Genomic DNA, 19,674 nt, shown 5'->3' on the forward strand with positions numbered 1-19,674 from the left:
GTAAAGAAAACAAAATTATGAACAGCACTATTAAACAAATTAGGAAACTGAGACAAAGAAAGAACAAAGGAGTTTGACAAAACCAGAAATTAACCACCCCCCTCCCATTTCTAGTCTAAAAGACTCAGGAATAAAAGTCTACGCCTTGTTTTGTGTACCAGCAGTGAGCAACAGTTTAAAATCAGTTGGCAAACAGTCTGGGAATAATCTCCTGGTTTTGTTTCTCTACTTTATCTGGTGTGTCTACAAAACTGTGTAGTACACAACAGAAGAGATAATGAAGAAGCTGGATCAAGACCAAGCAAAGCAAATCCAGTCTCGTGATTTGTAAAGGGTCACCCAGTGACCCTGGAAACTGAATGGGGGAGGAGGAGAGTCAATGACCTAACCAAAGAAAGTTAAAAACATAGTCATAAGTTACCACTAACCACTAAATGTAAAGGGAGTTTTAGAAGACCTCTGTGTGCCTTTTTCACATTGATTTTGAGAGAGTAAGAAGATGGGAGGAAAACGAGTCAGAGAAATAAATTCAAGAATCTTAGATCATTTAGATTTGTGTGATGTGCTTGGAAAGGGATTTCTTTTTCCTGGATTCTTTTTTTTTTTTTTTTAATATTTATTTATTTACTTATTTGGCTGAGTAGGCTCTTTGTTGCCGTGTGTGGGATCTTTGTTGCGGCATGTGGGATTTAGTTCCCTGACCAGGGATGGAACCCGGACCCTCTGCATTGGGAGTATGGAGTCTTCACCACTGGACCACCAGGGAAGTCCTTCTCCTGGGTTCTTTTACATCTCCATACTTTCTGTGCATTCTCCTTCAGATTTAGCAGGTTAATTGGGAAAACATTTTTGCAAATATGGGACCCTTAGTGAAACAACATCCGTGAATACACCCTTTAAAATGTGCTCTTGATACCTTCCCTCCTAACCCAGTGTGTGGCTATAGGTGGGCACCTTGTGGCTTTGTCTCAGCTTTTATAAAAAAAAAAGTGTTTCTTCTAGGCAAAAGGTGAATGCTTCTACTGAACTAGGCTCCCTTCAGACTTAAGCAAGCACTGTTTTTCTCTCTCCTTCCTAACTTCAGATAGCCTTTATTGTTTCTAAATTTCTCACCTCCCAAATTTATATTTCTTATCACCTTCCTACCTCAATCTGTATATTTTTTCCAATTATTTTATTTTATACCATGTCATTATTTTCCTTGATAAACTGACTAAAATAGTTTTTTGGGGGGTTGTAACATGCCAACCCTTTGGGAATTGTCCTGTTCATAAATGCAGTTCTCTCTCTCTCTCTCTCTTTTTTTTTTTTCGGTACGCGGGCCTCTCACTGTTGTGGCCTCTCCCGTGGCGGAGCACATGCTCTGGACGCGCAGGCTCAGCGGTCATGGCTCACGGGCCCGGCCGCTCCGCGGCATGTGGGATCTTCCCGGACCGAGGCACGAACCCGTGTCCCCTGCATCGGCAGGCGGACTCTCAACCACTGCGCCACCAGGGAAGCCAATGCAGTTCTCTTTTGATTGTGACATTGGTGTTTTTACTTTGTTTTGATTGTGGAAAGAGTGGATATGTTCCATTCTGGGTGCTTTAGTTTTCTAGTTGCCATCTATTGGTTGCCCTCCTCCAAAGCCCGGCTTTCTAGTGCATCCATGCTTAGGTTATGAGTCTTCACGTTTTAAAGAGAGGGAGAAAGAAAGAAAAGATAAGCAAGTAAAAAAAAAAAGAGAGAGAGACTGAGAGATATGACAGAAAGGCACAAAGATAGTACAACAGACAGAATCGCTCAGATCTGAACCCTAGTCTTGCTTAAATGCCACTATGCCTCAGATTTTATCAGTAATTCTCAACAAATAAACCAACTGTTCAGAGTATGACATTGGAGGCTAGAATGACCTGGAGTGGCCTGGTAAGTTTTCAAAGAGGAGATGGGGTTTTAGTTGGAAGAATGGAAAGGATTTGGATGAAGAGAAAGGAAGGGGAAGAACACGTGAGTGGAGGAAACAGCGTGAAGTACACCAAGACCATGAGAGAGGACTGAGCCAGGGAAAGAGCAGCCTCTGGGAGAGGATATATGCTGAGTAACGTGGGGAATAACAGCTGCATAGGGTGGATGGAGCCATAAATCTGCATGTCCTGTTAGAACTAGTAGTGTGGAATTTTTCACGGAAGGGATTGCTGAACATTTCTGCAAATAACCTGTTTAAACAAAATTTCTCTATAAATGGCATTCTGAGCAAATGAGAAAGAAGGAAACACCAAAGACAGAGAAGTTTCCAGACCATTGAAACAGTTTCCCCTCTTTCTTTTTAAATGAGGACACATAGTTTCTAATGTGTCATAAGTTTCTTTTTATGTTAGAAGAAAGGATACCATATAAACCAGCAACACTAATAATAAAGTACGATAGAGAGAATGTGTGTTTATAGGTCAAATAAGTTAAAAGACATGTGCACAAAGGCTGGCCAAATACCATAGAAAGCCTGCCCTACTCCAGTTAAATCTTACCAAGCGTCGTAGGGCCTTCAGCCAGCAAGGCTAAGGACTTCCAGGCAAATGGTGAAGAGGCGCCGCTGTTGTCATAACCATTATTTTGGCAACATGGAATGTGGGAGAAGGCACTAATATTTCTCAGTCGTGACTGCATATGTGCGTACCTCCACAAACACACACACAGAGTGTGTATGTGAGAGTATATGTGCCCGTGTATAATCTAAGCTTTTCAAGGCCTTCTATTCACAAGCCAACCTAATGTCCCCAGTGAACTTTCTCTTCAGTCTATGCTGGGCAGCCTTCAGTGTAGGAATTTGTCCAACTTTTTTTTTTTTTGCGGTACGCGGGCCTCTCACTGCTGTGGCCTCTCCCGTTGCAGAGCACAGGCTCCGGACGCGCAGGCTCAGCGACCATGGCTCACGGGCCCAGCCGCTCCGCGGCACATGGGATCTTCCCGGAACGGGGCACGAACCCGTGTCCCCTGCACTGGCAGGTGGACTCTCAACCACTACGCCACCAGGGAAGCCCAGGAGTTTGTTCAACTTATATCTTTATCAAAATTATTATTCTAATTAATATACAGAAGGCAGGTCGTCTGCCGTTTTGAATCCAATTTTGGTACAGCAAAAGAGGAATATAAAATCAGTACTAAGAAATTTCTTTCCATGAATTTGTTAGATGCTTGACTAAATTTCCAGAGAGTTAGTTCCATCTTTTCTGTGTACTTTTAAAAAATTAGGCACTTACGTAGTGTTACTGACCCTTTTGAGCCCCAACAAAAGTTCTCATGCCCAGGGTCACTAGAACCAACAGAACAAAACCGAGTTTGGTTTAGGAGCAAAGGAAAGATTTTTTTTTGTTTCATCAAAGCACAGAGAGCAAGGAGAGAGCTCGGCCTCTGGAGCACTTAGCGCCGCAGGCTGTGGGCGGGGCTGCTTTCCAGGGATCCCTTCAGCGGGGAGGGGGCAGGGTTCTGGCGGGTGGTCGCGGCTGCCCAGTTCGCGCTCCAGGTTGCAGAGCCGGCGCAGCCTCTCTGCACACAGCCCGCCGCTGCCATCTTGAACTCGGGTGTGGAGCGTGGCTTCTGCACACGGCCCGCCCAGCTGAGGTGCCGGCACAGCCATTTTGCACCAGGAACTCTGGTCTGAAGTGTGGAGTGCGAGTCCTCTGCGCGCGGCCCTCGATGAGCAGGTGAAACTAGACTAAGCACAGAGGAAACAAAGGTTAGACTTTATTTTCTATTTTTATTTCCTAGGAATTGTTAATGGGCTTGGCCGGTGACAATAGGACATGTATGAGCACCTGAAGGCAGATTCCATCCAACACTGATTGATTGATCTTTAAAGAAGTATGTTTAAGAGCTCTTGTTACAGATTGCGCCCTACAAAGCACTCAGATATACAAAAGGAATTATTTTATTCCCCAGTTAGTTGACTGCAGTCAACTGAGCTGTGGTCAACGATCACTAAAGTGAACTTTCCAACTTGGGACCCCAAGATACATTGCATCTGACAATAGTTATTAAGCAAGAAAAACATTCATAAAGCAGCATAATTAATGGGCTAGAATCAGTAAGGGCTTTATTCCACACTTAGTCTTCATGGCTTCTAGGTGGTAGCACAGCCCCTAGCCATAGATACTAATGAGGAGGCTATTTCCTATTAACGCAGGGATCATTTTCTAGATCACTGTGACAGTCTATGACTAGCTAAAACTGTCCCTGTATTCCTAGCCCTTAGTAGACACAAAGACCTGGGAAAGAACTTACAATGAGTTATTGACAAATAAACTCTTAGAACCTACTGGCACAGTTAACCTGTGTTGCCCAGCTCAGACTCCTTGCGACTGTACTCCTAAAGTAAGCAGAGGTAGGGCACATATTCTAGAGCTGTGGTTCTTAAACTTGGTGACAATTGCAAGACCTTTGGGCTGTTCTCTTCGGTTCTGCCCCAGTACTCTCTATTTAAAAATATTTTAAGATTGTTGGATGCCAAAGAGGAGACTGTTAAAAATATATATCTTTAGTGAGGTAATAGCTGTAAAACAAATTAGGAGGTTACAACCAAAGGAGCTCCAGATGAGACAAAGAAATGAACTGTGCTGTGTGACCCATGCCAGGGACAAAAAAAGGTCTTAAAGAAGTATGTCTAAGAGCTCCTGTTACAGATTGCGCCCTACAAAGCACTCAGATATACAAAAGGAATTATTTTATTCCCCAGTTAGGGAATATGGGTCACAAACCACTTTAACTGCAAAAGAATATGGGAAATGCAAATAAGCCCACCAAAGCAGCAGAAATCTACTTGGATTTTTACTTTGAATCTGGTATAATCAACTTCCTTCTGCTTTGAATCATTGCATAACAAGGAGGCCTTATACCCAAGAGAAAAATTGTTTGTGCTTTGAGTCAGAGAGCGTCTAAAGAGACTGTTTCTGAGTAATCTTTCATCCAGTTTTCCTCTGGCTAAATTTAAGAAAGGGGGGAAAGTTTTGATTTATGAAAACTCTAGAGAATCAAGATCCAAATATTTATTTAAAACCTCTTTTTTATATTTATAATTTCCCTTAAAGGATGTTTCAGGCAGATAAAATAGGAATAGAGCCAGAATATACCTTTTGAAGGCCAAGAGAAATTCAGGCATGTTAATATACCAGACACGCAGGTTTCTCCTTAGGATGTGTTTGTGGCTGGTTGATCACACTACACAAAAGGCCTATAATCCATCTTGAGAAAGTACCTGACCTAAGCCAGAAAGTATTGCTTATTTAACTGCTATTTGCCTTCAGAGACCACACAGAGGGAAAAAATATTATAAAAGAAAATCAGATAAGATGCTAAAAGATAGACTGAGGAAGTAGTCTGCCTTTGGTTTCATCAGCGACAACAGCAAAGGAATAAAAAATAGTATCTTCTTCCTCTTTCTAAGTGCTCACTCAGGGCCATTTTTTTTAGGCATAGAAAAATTGGAGGAACAAACACAATAAGACATTCCCTGAAAGAACAAAATCTTGGAGAACTGCAAATAAACCTCTAGTCAATAGAAAAGAAACAAAAATTACTAGTAGTTCAAGAAATGCCCCGTATACTTAGGAATGTTCCTGAAGTAGCCTAATCTCAGTGATCACCCTTTAAGTTACTAAAAGGAGAAGGGGGGGTGGGGAGGTGATACCTCAGTGTGACTCTGCACTATTCAGAAGAGGATCATTTGTTCTTAACTCTTTCAACGCCTCTCAGCGCTGTGGGTCAAACCACCACCTATGGAGTATGCTGCTCCATATACACCATACCTAGTTTTTCCTTTCTTTGGGTTATTCAGTTTCCAAACTTTGAAATTCATTTCTTAGAGTGAACTAGTTACATTTTTTGCAAAGAGAAAGATGATACTTTGGAGGCATAAGCAATTATTGTGTTATAGACCTTCCCAAGAAATAGTATGGCCGGCATTCTAAGACACCAGCTTTAAGTTAATGAAAACTAGAGTGCATGTAACAGACACAAATATATGTATACTGCAGACAATGAGTCTTAATGGCATTTAAAATTTTTTATTTTATTGCTTTCTCTTCAATCTATCTTACCTTGCTTTCATATTAGTGCTAGGAAAAAATTTCCCAATCCCATCTAGGGCGGTGCTAGGCATGTTAAGCAGAGACGGCAAACTCAATACTCCTGGGCCCAAGCAAATGATATAGTGAAGCTAGGCTTTTTTTTTCCCCCCATATTAAACAACTTAGAATATTCTTCATTTTCATCGAAAAAAAAAAAGGATCGAGTGTTGCTTGATCCTCCAGTTTTTAAGGGCAAGCTACAATCAGGGTTTCTATTTAAAACTTGACTTTTCAGTATTCAATTCAATTCAGTTTTTTAAAAAGCCGTTTGCCACAGTACATATACATTTTATAAAAGTCACATCTAAAATAATGATGAGAAAAGTCCCTTGTTAATAGCAAGTAGGTCCCTTGTTAATAGCTAGTTGATAGCAAGTTGGTTGCAGAAAACTGCAAAGATACAGAAATAAAGGAAGAGAGAATTGAGCAAAGAGGGTGAGGCATATGAGAAGAAAGGACACGTGTCATTAAGAACAAGTGGTTCTAAGAAGCAAGAATTTGAACTAATAAATCCTGTTGTCCAATGGAATGCATCCAAAAGGAAAATAAACAGCTGAGTTGAAGGAAGACAGATTTCCAAGGAGTCTTTCTAATGGAGTTCCCAAGGAAAGCCAATCTTTCAGAAGCTGTGGTATCCACGATCCAAATGGTATTTTTGAACAACTGAGGAGAGAGGCAAGACTAACACGCTTGAAGTCTTGACTTAACGAAGAAGACAAGAGAGTGGAGAATTATTGCTCAACTGAAGTTAACCCTGAGCCCAAATGCATGGAACAGACAAGGTAATGTTCCCAAGGTGATGCTGCTCTCATTTGGGGCACTTCTCCTGCCCAGCCAAACTGAAAAATGTTACTTAAAGCAGGCTCCCTTTGGGAGAAACCTGAGGAAAATCACACACACACACACACACACACACACACACACACAGAAGAGGAAGCCAAAAGAGTGTTTTTCGTCTCACACATCCTGTGCTCTTTTCAGCTGCTATTTTGAAGGATAAACATTACATTTGTGGTTGAGTTTTTACCTAGGTTAAAGAAAAACAAAACAAAGCAGTATGGTCGTGAAAAGAAGAGACTTACAGAAGGAGCTGGTGACCTTGGAAATGCAAGCTGCTTTCCTGGTTTTAAAAACAAAATAAAACAAAGAAACCTTAAAAAAAGAGTGAAGACCTTGCATCTCTCTCCAGTGCCCACAGGGCCCCCAGCTGGTAACCTAAACACAAATTCTCCATCAAGTGGGAATCTCTGTGAGCAGAGAAATGACATGATTTACCTGTAGAGCTGCATTCCATTTTTAGGCTTCATTCAATTGGCATTTTATAAAGCAGGCCGTTTTGCTCAACTCCGGTTTTACTGAAGCTAGAACGTTTCCATATTCTTCTTAACTAGATAATTAAAGCCAATTTTATTTAGGAAGCTAGCAGAATTTTTTTCTGGGTTTGAAGGCATCCTGCTTTACCAGTGGGTCGCTTCCATATAATCCTTTGTTTTCAGATTAGATACCAAAGGTGGCTCTTACTACTATACCCAGAAACCCTGCTGTCATCACACAGGACACCACTAAAGGCTATAGTTTCCTGATAGATTGGAGAATTTGACAGGTGGACAGATCCTTAGAGATCAACTTATATAGAACTGGTGGGGACAGTGGGTGGGGGCAATGCTGGTCTACATATTACTGAGCCGCCTTGAAAAATGACTCAATGTGGCTGATAACATATGCATTGAAGGGTGCTGCACAGTGGCTTCCTTAACACAGTCTGCAATGTGATTGACTTGCAATGGTGCCATTAGCTCAGTATTGGAAGATATAAAGGGTTTCAGGGGACTTCCCTGGTGGTCCAGTGGTTATGAGTCTGTGCAGGGGGCCTGGGTTCAATCCCTGGTCAGGGAACTAGATCGCGCATGCTGCAACTAAAAGCCCTAATGCCGCAACTAAAGGTCCCACATACTGCAACGAAGATCCCGCATAGGGCAACAAAGATCCTGCGTTCCGCAGCTAAGATCCTGCGTTCCGGTGCAGCCAAGTAAATAAATAAATAACTAAATAAAATATTAAAAAACAAAAGGGTTCAGGAACCCCCAGATGTATAATTCTTAAATCTCCCAATAACTGAAAAAGCATTATTGGATTGGAATCATATTCATTTCTTATGGCTGCTCTAACAAATTATCACAAATGTGATGGCTTAAAACAACAGAAATTTATTCTGTCACAGATCTGGAGGGCAGAAGTCCTGAACTAGTATCACCAGACTGAAATCAAGATATTGGCAGAGCCACACTCTGGGAGAATCCATTCATTGACTCTTCCTGCTTCTGGTGGTTCTTGACATTCCTTGGCTTGTGGCCCCATCACTCAAATCTTCAAGTACAACATCTTTAATCTTTCTCAGGTTCTTCCTCTCCTTCTCCCCCTCCTTCCCTTCTTCCTCCTTCTTCTCCTTCTTCTTCTACTTCTCTTCTCTCTTTCTCCCCACAACCCTCTCTCCCTCCCTCCCTTCTCCCCCCCCACAAAAAAAATATCCCTCTGCCTCTCTCTTATAAGGGCACATGTGATGGCATTTAGGGCCAACCAGATGATCCAGGATAATCTTTGTACCAAGATCCTTAACTTAATCACATTTGCAAAGACTGTTTTTCCAAATAAGGTAATATTTATAGGTTCTAGGGATTAGGACCTGTTATCTTTGGGATCATTATTCAGCCTACTATAGGCATACACTTCATGCTGTCACACACATGGTAATACACAATACCCACACTATTCTAGGAATCACCTCTGGGCTACTTGGAGAACTCTAATTAATTAATAAATACTTACTGGACTTCCCTGGTGGCACAGTGGTTAAGAATCCACCTGCCAATGCAGGGAACATGGGTTCGAGCCCTGGTCTGGGAAGATCCCACATGCCGCGGCACAACTAAGCCCATGTACCACAACTACTGAAGCCTACACGCCTAGAGCCCGTGCTCCACAACAAGAGAAGCCACTGTGATGAGAAGCCCGCACACAGCAATGAAGAGTAGCCCCCGCTCGCCACAACTAGAGAAAAGCCCATGCACAGCGACAAAGACCCAACACAGCCAAAAATAAATAAATAAATAAATAAATTTTTAAAAATGAGTACTTACTGAGCACCTACTCTATGCAAAGTTGCAGCAGCAAAACAAAAAGAGTGGGAGGGACTTCCCTGGTGGTCCAGTGGTTAAGACTCTGTGGTCCCAATGCAGGGGTTGTGGGTTTGATCCCTTGTCGGGGAACTAAGATCCCACATGCTGTGTGGTGCAGCTAAAAAGGAAAAAAAAAAAAAAAAGGAGTGTGAAACAAGATCCCTCCCTTGGAATAACAGACAAATATGGTTGGGAAGACGAGAGTAATATACAAGTGAAAAAAATAGAAACTCTATAAGACAGAGGATATTCAAATGATATAGATTATATATGCTATAAATGTTCAAAGAAAGATGTTTATTTTATTTTTTAAATTTTAAGCAATTTAAAAGCCTGCGGTTGTTCAGAGGTAATCCATATGTTTTTCACTATTTGGGGGACCTCCATATAAAATCACTTTTAATACATATACTGTTGAATAGAAAACTGGATAATAAAATAACCTTAGTGGCATTACTGACTTTTGCAAAAGCTTGAAGTGGTATCCTTATATAGAATTGGTCACCTTCATTTTTAGAAAATCTGGTATTGACCACAATGATGTTGATGATACCCCATAGTGAGTACAAATTGGCTTGTAAAAGATGTATTTCTTCAGAAATACAAATTTCAGGGGTTTATAGGCCCTCAGAGTTCCAGGAAATTAGAGTAAGAATAAAAAAATAAAATCAGTAGCTATTTTTTGCTTTTCTGGCTAAAAATTGTTATTGCCATCATTATCATCAAAACAAGAATTAGAAGGCTATCAAGAGATGGTCTTACTTTCAGCATGTTTGTCCAAAAACAAAACTGAAATAAATGAGAGAGAGTGGAGAGAGAAGGAGAAGCAGAAGCAGAGTTACTCTATGATACTAGGTAAAAAAGATTTGGAATTAAAACAGTACGAGAAACAAGATTGCTATGTGATGGTAAAGCTATATTAACACATAAAATATTAACAACATTAAATCTAAATGCCCCAAGAAATAAGGCAAACATCTAAAACAAAAGCTAATACAGAAATACCGGAGGAGGGCTTCCCTGGTGGCACAGTGGTTGAGAGTCCGCCTGCTGATGCAGGGGACACGGGTTCATGCCCCGGTCTGGGAGGATCCCACATGCCGTGGAGCGGCTGGGCCCGTGAGCCATGGCCACTGAGCCTGCGCGTCCGGAGCCTGTGCTCCGCAATGGGAGAGGCCACAACAGTGAGAGGCCCACGTACCGCAAAAAAAAAAAAAAAAAAAAAAGAAATACAGGAGGAAATAAATAGAACTATATTTGTAAGTGAAGACATTAAAAACCCACTGTCAAATAGCAGGTTAATTAACCAATTAATTAATTATATAGCTGAACAAAGAAACAAGGAATAATTAACAGACATGGAGAGAAATGAATAGATTTTCTCCTTGAGAAGTAAAATGCGATTCAAAGATGCATAATAAACACAAAAGACCATAATTCTACATGTCATTTTGTCTACAGTACAAAAATAAAGGTAGAATTTAAAAGTAATCAACCACCTGGAAAGCACAGAACAGTGGGGTCAGAGAATAAAATCAGAACTGTTGATGAAACAGTTGTATACTCTTGAAAGTGTTCAATGAACGTTGTAGTTGACAGTCCAACACCTATCCCACTCCAATCATATTGAAGAGATTTGGTTATAAATGGAATACACACCCAGTTTTTGCCAGTGGACATAAGTCTGTGAAGAAAAACTCTTATGAGAGAACCAGAAGAGGAGATGACCTGTCTTCTTCCTCTAGCCTTTGCCATATCTGGATATGACTTGGGATTATTTACCTACTTTGTTACTAATAGCAAATCTAAAAGCTAAAGGAACCTGGGTCTTTGATGGCATTATTGAAATAACATACTGACCCATTGCTGATCTTGCCTTACCTCTGATTAAGTTAGTTAAGCTATTTCCTTCTTAAGTCAGTTTTTATTGAGTTTTCTGTTACTGTACTGAAAAGAATCCTGGCTGATACCAGGTATAAAAATAAAGAAAATGTGTATCAGTGCAATTTAAAAAAAAAAAAAAGGAAGAAAGAAAGAAAGCAACACAATAGAGTGGCTAGCACTTAAACAGGGTTTGCTGTTGGCTGGGCACCCAGCTAAATACTTTATATACATTAACTCATTTTATCCTCAAAATACTCCTAATGAGGCGATTACCATCATAATCCCATTTAACAGATGACAAGCTATCTGTTGACAATTTGTAAGTGATTGGCAGAGCCAGAATTTGATGCCAGGCAGTCTAATTCCAGAATGCTCTTATATGCTATACTGCCTCTCACTTCTCTGTGTTTCTCTCTGATTTTCTTTTAAGTGTCTCTTCCAAATAAAGAGTTAAACAACTACATATCAACATTCCTAACTGCACTTGATAAGTGGTTAAAGGAAATATGCATACGGTATCAGTTATCAATTGCTGGGTAACAAACCAGCCCCAAATTTTGTGCTTTAAAACAAAAACAATTATGGGGACTTCCCTAGTGGTCCAGTGGTTAAGAATCTGCCTTCCAGTGCAGGGGATGTGGGTTCGATCCTTGGTTCGGGAACTAAGATCCCTCATGCCGCGGGGCAACTAAGTCTGTGTGTTGCAACTACTGAGCCTGCGCGCTCTGGAGCTGAGCACCACAACTAGAGAGAAGCCCACCCACTGCAACAAAAGATCCCGCATGCCGCAACTAAGACCCAACGCAGCCAAATAAATAAATTAAAAAAAAACGAAAAAACACTCCATATCCACCAGAATAGCTATGAAAAAGACCAGAAGAGGATGTGTGAGGGTGTGGAGCAAAGAGACCTTTAAAACAAAAACATTTAATTTGCTCATAAATCTTTAATCTGGGCAGCACTCAGCAGGATTGCCCTATCTCTGCTCCCCCTCACAGCGTTAGCAGGGTTGGCTAGTTTGAGAACTAGTGAGTCAAGATGACTCACTCACACGGCTGGCAAGTTGGTGCTGGCTTTGTACTGAGCTCAGCCGGCACTGTGGGTTGAGGCCCTCAGTACTGCTCCACCTGGGCCTCCTCGCAGCGGCTTGAGCTTTCTCACAGCAAGATGGCTCACTCCTAAGAGCAAGTATATAATTTGATACACTTACTTTGAACCCAAGCAGATACCGTATTGCATTTTTTTTTGGGTGGGGGGTATGCGGGCCTCTCACTGTTGTGGCCTCTCCCGCTGCGGAGCACAGGCTCCGGACGCGCAGGCTCAGCGGCCATGGCTCACGGGCCCAGGCGCTCCGCGGCATGTGGTATCTTCCCGGAACGCGGCACGAACCCGTGTCCCCTGCATCGGCAGGCGGACTCTCAACCACTGCGCCACCAGGGAAGCCCCTTGCATTTTTTTAACTTAGCCTTGGAGGTCACATCATGTCACTTCTGCCAGAGTCGTAAGGCCACCCAAAATCAAGGGGAAGAGCATAGAGCTCACCTCTCAATCGGAGAAGTGTGAAAGAAGAATGTGTGGGATGGTTTGGTTGTTAAAGACAGATTAGGAAAACACAGTCTGCCACAAATACTTTTATGCCTGCAACAATACAGACAGGAAGTCATTGAGTGGGAAAATGCAGTCACAAATGTTAAAAAAGGAAAAAAAATCCAATTTAAAGACTTCCAAAAGAATAAAAAAACTTGAACCCAGGGTTTGGCAAGGCTGAAGGTGCACTGTAAATTGGCGTGCGTATTTGGAAAGCTGCTTGACAGTGATCATGCTCTCTGACACAATATAAAAATGTTCTTCGTTCTTTTTTTTTCACAATTTTATATATGTATTGGAATCTATGTTTGCCAGGATTTTAAAACAGTAATCAGAGAGCATTTTTCTTCACTGCAAATGATTAAACAAAGAAAGATTAAATGCAGATGAAATCAAAACCTCAGAGTGCATAATTCTGGAGACCACATAATCACACATACGGAAAAAAATATTCTTAATTCTTAATACTAACAAGATGTCAGTAAATATGATGGTTTCCATCCTGTATGATAATTATATGGGTAGTAAAAATGGCAACTTTGTAGACTTGGAAATATAAGTAAACACACACAGAAGACACACACTAATAAAACAGAACAAAAATAGTATGCATAAAATTTTAGAACAATGCAATATGTATAGATATACGCACTGGCAGATTAAAAGTGAATATGGAGCAGTAGAAATAGAATTTACTGGCCTTTGTGGTGTCTTTTTAATACATTTGCTTAAATGTATAGTATTGATATATAATTTTAATATAGTATGTAAATTAAATATATCACAAGCTCCAACAATCATAAATACAGTACATTAAAGAAAGAACTCACAAAAATAGAGCCATGCTACTTTATCATACATAGGCTAATACATACTACTTATTGCAAATGTTGAGTGTCTAGTTAAGAATAATTTGCTTTCCCGTTAGAATTTAGAAGAATTCTTGGGTTATAAATTGGAGGATTGCTGGCACAACGTAAAATAATGCTCTATGGAAGTTAATTACCACCCCCAAATTTCTTTTAAAATCCTGGTAGAACTCTCTCTCTAGAAGATTGACTTGAGATGAAGGACTATAAGGAAAGACCTCCCTACCCACCTGCCTCAGTCCCTCAAAAGTACAAAAATTATAAAGTCAAAGAAAAAATGCATACTGTTGCTTAAAAATAACAAAATATGCTATCAGTAGGTCTAAATTTTTGAAGCATTCCAGAACTACTGAAAGCTTATATCATCTGATCAATAGAGCGAACATCAGTTTAAAACCTAGTGCAGATTGTAACCAGTGTTGCAATGGGGATGCGGTGTTGATGGTGGGGAGGCTGTGTGTGGGCTGGGGAGGGAGTGTGTGGGAACAGTCTGTACTTCCTGCTTAATTTTGCTGTGAACTTAAAACTTCTCTGAAGAATGAAGTCTATTCATAAAAAAGACAACAACTAGACACCTTAGTGCATCAGAGATTCTAGAGGTAGGAATAACTCAAGTTATGTTGGAATATTCTAAGCTTATCAGGTAAGACCCCTTTCCTTTCCTTTCCATTGTGGTGCTGTTGCCTTACCATTACTAAGATTGTTTTTTCCATTGCACAGCGGGATCTTAACATCAATAAGCAGGTTTGAAATGATGCAACAGCTTTCTCTAACTATTGCACAATGGTAGTGAGTAGAGCACTGAGTCAGTTGGAGAAAAAACAGCATATCTTAAGTCAGGTGAATAAGAACCACTTTAATAATAGTAGCCCTCAAACTGCGTCTTTACTGTACTTTACAATGAGTAGTTAATTGTAATAAGCTAATTGTCCACATACTATAGCGTCGCAAAGTAGAAAGGCAGAAGTTGCATGACCTCCCCAAACCTGTCAAACAATAGCACAATTGGAATATCTCATAATTCCGAACTTTCTGATATTCCCTTGGACTTCTAAGAGGGACTTGAGGCTCAGATAGACTTACTTAGACTCTGATAATGAAAATAGCTTAACACATATTGAGCACTATTATATTCCAGGTACTATGCCAAGTGCTTGATGTGTATTACCTCAGATCCATCCACAGGACAGCTCTATGAGGTGAGCATTACTATTATTATTCCTGTTTTACAAGTGAGAAAACTGAGGTCCAGAGATGTTTAAGCAATGTGCTAAAGTCTTACCGCTGGTTAAGTGGCAGAGTCCAGTGTGAATTGGGCAGTTTGGCTCCAGAGTCCATGCTCTTGATTTTATGTGTAGGGGAGACACTTTGGGGCTATGGACTGGAGGGGTGGAGAGCTTTGAAGAGTTTGTATGGGGTGGGAGTCGAGAAATGAATCACACTGTTGGGCAGTCCAGACGCTTCAAGAGGAGTTGTTGCTGCCTGGAAGTAAATGCTGATTCTCCTTCCAACAGGTTATTATCTTACTCGATTACTCTTTCTCTTGACATCTTTTCTTCCTTTTTTTCCCTGTGGATTGATATCAAGCTTAAGGAGGGGTGGCCGCCAATAACAAGCCGGCAGTCCTCATGTGCAGGACAGTGTGTACACATGGAAAAGCAGTTTAGGCATAGCAGAGGGAGGCTCACATACGGTGATCTTTCAAATTTCAAAGCAAAATATGGGGAGCATAGTTTCATTCGTTTGCCACGTTGATGTTTTTAAAATTACGTCTGTTATTGGTTTTGTTTTTGTCAAGATTTTCATAGAAAGATATATATCTGTACTGTACTAACGGGTGACCATATTCTTAAAACTGTAATACTTATATAGGCTCATTGTAACAAAAAAATCAAAGAGTACAGATTTGTATAGAACAAAAACTTTTCACTTGGATCAGAGACTTAAATGTAAAGATGAGCCTATAAAATAACTGGAGGAAAACACTGGTGAATTTAAATAATAATCTTGGAGGGAAGGAAGAACTCTTAAGTATAAAACAATATCCTGACATGATGAGGGAAGACATCAACACATTAGATTGCATAAAACTTTTTCATGAAAAATGTACCATAAACTACAGTGATTAGCAAAAGCAGGAACACAAAATTTAACACCTATAATAAACAGCTATTTGAAAAATATATACAAAGAGCTACTTCAAATCAGTAAGAAAAATAAAATTAAGTAGAAAAGTAGGCAAAGAATATAGTTTACAAAAAGAAAAACCAACCATAAAAATGCTTTGACCTAACTCATGAATAAAATATTAATGCACTAATGAGATGTAATTTTCATCTGATTACCAAAGGTTTAAGCTTTTTATAATACCCAGTATTGGCAGGGGTGTGAAGAAAAAAGTATGCTCACTTATACCTATAAGAGTGTAAATTATTGAAACCTTTTAGAAGACAATATAGCAGTATTTATGACCATTTAAAATTCTCAGACTTATAGACCAAGCAATTCTATTAGGAATTTATCGTATGTACATATTAATTCAGACACTCCAAAATATGTGTCATTGTGCCATTGTTTGTTTTTAATAGGGAAAAGCTGTAACAACCTAAATGTTCTTCCGTACAGGAAAGGATAAGCTCCGACATTTCCCTTTGACAAAATACCATCCAGTATTTAAAATAATGAAGCAGGACTAAATGTGCTTACTTGAAAAGATGTTTAGAATACATGATTTAGGGAAAAAAGGTATTTGCAGTACAATATCTATGAAATGACCCCATTTGGGAATGTGTGTTTTGTAGTGTATGCGTGTATCGGTTAGGATGCTTTTGTTATAAGTAAACAGATAATCATGAAATTGATCAGATCCCATCATTTGAAGTGTAGAGGCTGGTTGGGTTTACAGTTTAGCTTTAGTGGCTTAATCCGCTGTCTCAGCTCCGTTTCCCTGATTCTCCTGGCTCAGCCTCCTCTGCTGACTTCTCAGACTGGTTCTAGCAGTTCTGACCCTCATCTCCAATCATGGTTCTCTTGAGAGGAAACCCACCCCCTCAAGCAAATTTCCCCTTGCATCTCCTTGGTCTGAACTGAATCATAGCAGTGGTTCGTAAGCCCATTCTCAGCCGGATCCCCCGGACAGGGAAATACCCTGCATGGATAGCTTAGGTCTGGCTTTCTGAATCAGGTACCAGCAAGGGAGGATTTAACGTGATTGTCTGAGACCCATTAGAGTTCACCCAAGAGGTGAAGTCAAGGTCATCCTACCCCCACCCCTCCCCCCAAAAATCCCAAACAAATAAATGGCAACTGGACGTGAAATGGAATGGAAGGGTATTAGGGCTATGGGGTAGAAAGCGATTTCTTTTTTCATTTCTTAGCCTTCTACACCATTAATTTTTTTTTTTTTAACATAGCTGCATGTGTCTGACTCAGGATCACAGCAGGAATCCTATGAACAGATGGCATACTCAAAAGAGTTTAATGAAGAGACTTTAATAAAGAGATGATTTACCAATGCATGGGTGAGGTTAAAGGAACAAAAAACGGGATGGGAAAGCTTGCAGGGACTAGCAACAGCAGGAAGTTGTTCCTAGCCCTAGGCCTGCAGGGGCCAGGGGTGTGCAGTCAGAGTGGGGAACGGTGTTAAGGGAGCCTAGAGTGAGCTGGTGCTGAGGAAGAGGAATGAAGAGCAGCCACTGCCTGAACAGTTGTGAGGCAGGAAGGTAGTGCTTGTGTGGGTGATAAATGAATACCTCATGCCCTTCAGTCTCCTGATGGTGCTTCCCATTTGCCAACCCAGCTGCAACCAGAAACCAGAGGGCAAGGGGAAGGCAATCTGTAGAAGTCCGCCTCCTGGGACTCAGAGCAGGGAGTGGTTAGGGAATGGCTGACTAGGGACAAGTGGAACAGACAGCCAGCACAGCATATATTACCTAATTGAAAACATCAATACTTTTTTAAAATTAAAAAAATGTGGGAAATCCTACACATGCTACGACATGGACGAACCTTGAGGACATTATGCTAAGTGAAATAGATCAGTACCAAAAGGACAAATACGATTATGATTCTCCTATATGAGGTAACTAAAATAGTCAAATGCAGAGAAACAGAAAGTAGGATGGTGGTTGCCAGAGGCGGGGGTGGGGTAGGGGGTGGGGGTGGGGGAGGGGAAATGCAGAGTCATTGTTCAGTGGGTATATGGTTTCAGTTTTGCAAGATCAAAAGAGTTCTGGAAACTGGTTGCACAACAGCGTCAATATACTTAACACTACTGAACTGTACACTTAAAAATGATTATGATGGATTACGGCCATTTTAATAAGCATGAAGGGTATCTCATTGTTTTAATTTGCAACTCCTTCATAACATATTAAGTTGAGCATCTTTTCATATGCATATCTTCCATCTCTACATCTTCTTTGGTAAAGTGTCTATTCAGGTTTCTTCCCTATTTTTTGATTGGGTTGTTTGTTTTATTATTGTTGAGTTTTAAGGGTTGTTTGTATATTTTGGATAACAGTCCTTTATCAGATATATCTTTTACAAATATGTTCTCAGTCTGTGGCTTTTCTTCTCATTCTCTTGCAAATGCCTTTTGCAGAACAGAAGTTTTAAATTTTAATAAGGTCCAGTTTATCCATTCTTTCTTTCACTAACAATACCAAAAACTAGGAGCAACAGGAATTCTCATTCATTGCTAGTGGGATACAAAATGATGCAGCCTTTGGAAGACAGTTTGGAAGACAGTTTGACAGTGTCTTGCAAAACTAAACATTCTTTTACCATATGATTTAGCAGTCATGCTCCTTGATTTTACCCAAATGAGTTGAAAACTCATGTTCACACAAAAACCTGCACACAGATGAGCAGCTTTATTCATAATTGCCAAAACTTGGAAGCAACCAAGATGTCCTTCAGTAGGTGAATGGCTAAATAAACTGTGGTACATCCAGACAATGTAATATTCATGCTAAAAAGAAATGAGCTATCAAGACATGAAAAGATATGGAGGAACCTTAAAAGCATATGACTAAGTGAAAGAAGCCAATCTGAAAAGGCTACCTACTGTATGATTCCAACACTACGATATTCTGGAAAAAGCAAAAGTCTGAAGACAGTGAAAAGATCGGTGGTTGTCAGGGGTTAGGAGGAAGAGAGGGATGAAGAGGTGGAATACCGAGGATTTTTAGGGCAGTGAAACTATTTGGTATGATACTATAATGGTGGCTATATGTCATTATACATTTGTCTAAACTCAAGGAATGTACAACACCAAGAGTGAATCCTGATGTAAACTATGGACTCTGGGTGATGATGATGAGTCAGTGGAGGTTCATCAATTGTAACAGATGCAACAGTCTGGTGGGAGATTTTGATATGGGAGAGGCTGTATGTACATGGCGGGGGGAGGTATATGGGAAATCTCTGTACCTTTGACTCAGTTTTGCTGTGAACCTAATACTGCTCTAAAAAATAAAGTCTCTTTTTTAAAAATGGTTATGATAGTACATTTATGTTATGTGTTTTTAACCGCAATTTTTTTAGAATGTGAGTCTTTTCTTTCTTCCTCACTCCCTAATCTCACCAGCAAAAAAGACCATCAAAGTGTTCATATTTTTAATCAAGTTTTAAACTTCACACACTTTTATTTTCTGGAGATGATGATTTTAAAACAATACTGTGCTCAGAGAGGGGTCCTGACTACAGAAATACAGATTTGTGAGTTACCAGCATGAGTGTGATACTTCTATCATGGACATGGATGAAATCTCCAGGTACTATGTGCAAAGAAGGCAGGAGAGGCTGAGGAGGAACCCAGGGAAACCCAAATTAAGGAACCCAGGGAAACCCAGAGAGAGAAGGAGTCGGCCAAGAAGAATGAAAAATTAACAAAGAACCAATATGAAGGCAGGAACCAAGGACAGAGAGCTTTTTTTTTCTTTTTTTTTCTTTTCAGAGAGCTTTTTAAGTATAAACGCATACATCCAAATCACAGTGAGATGCCACTTCACACTCTTTAGGATGGCTATTATTTTTGAAAAGAGAAAAACAAGTGCT

This window comes from Phocoena sinus, chromosome 18 (genome assembly GCF_008692025.1).
Source record: "Phocoena sinus isolate mPhoSin1 chromosome 18, mPhoSin1.pri, whole genome shotgun sequence".
NCBI lineage: Eukaryota > Metazoa > Chordata > Mammalia > Artiodactyla > Phocoenidae > Phocoena > Phocoena sinus.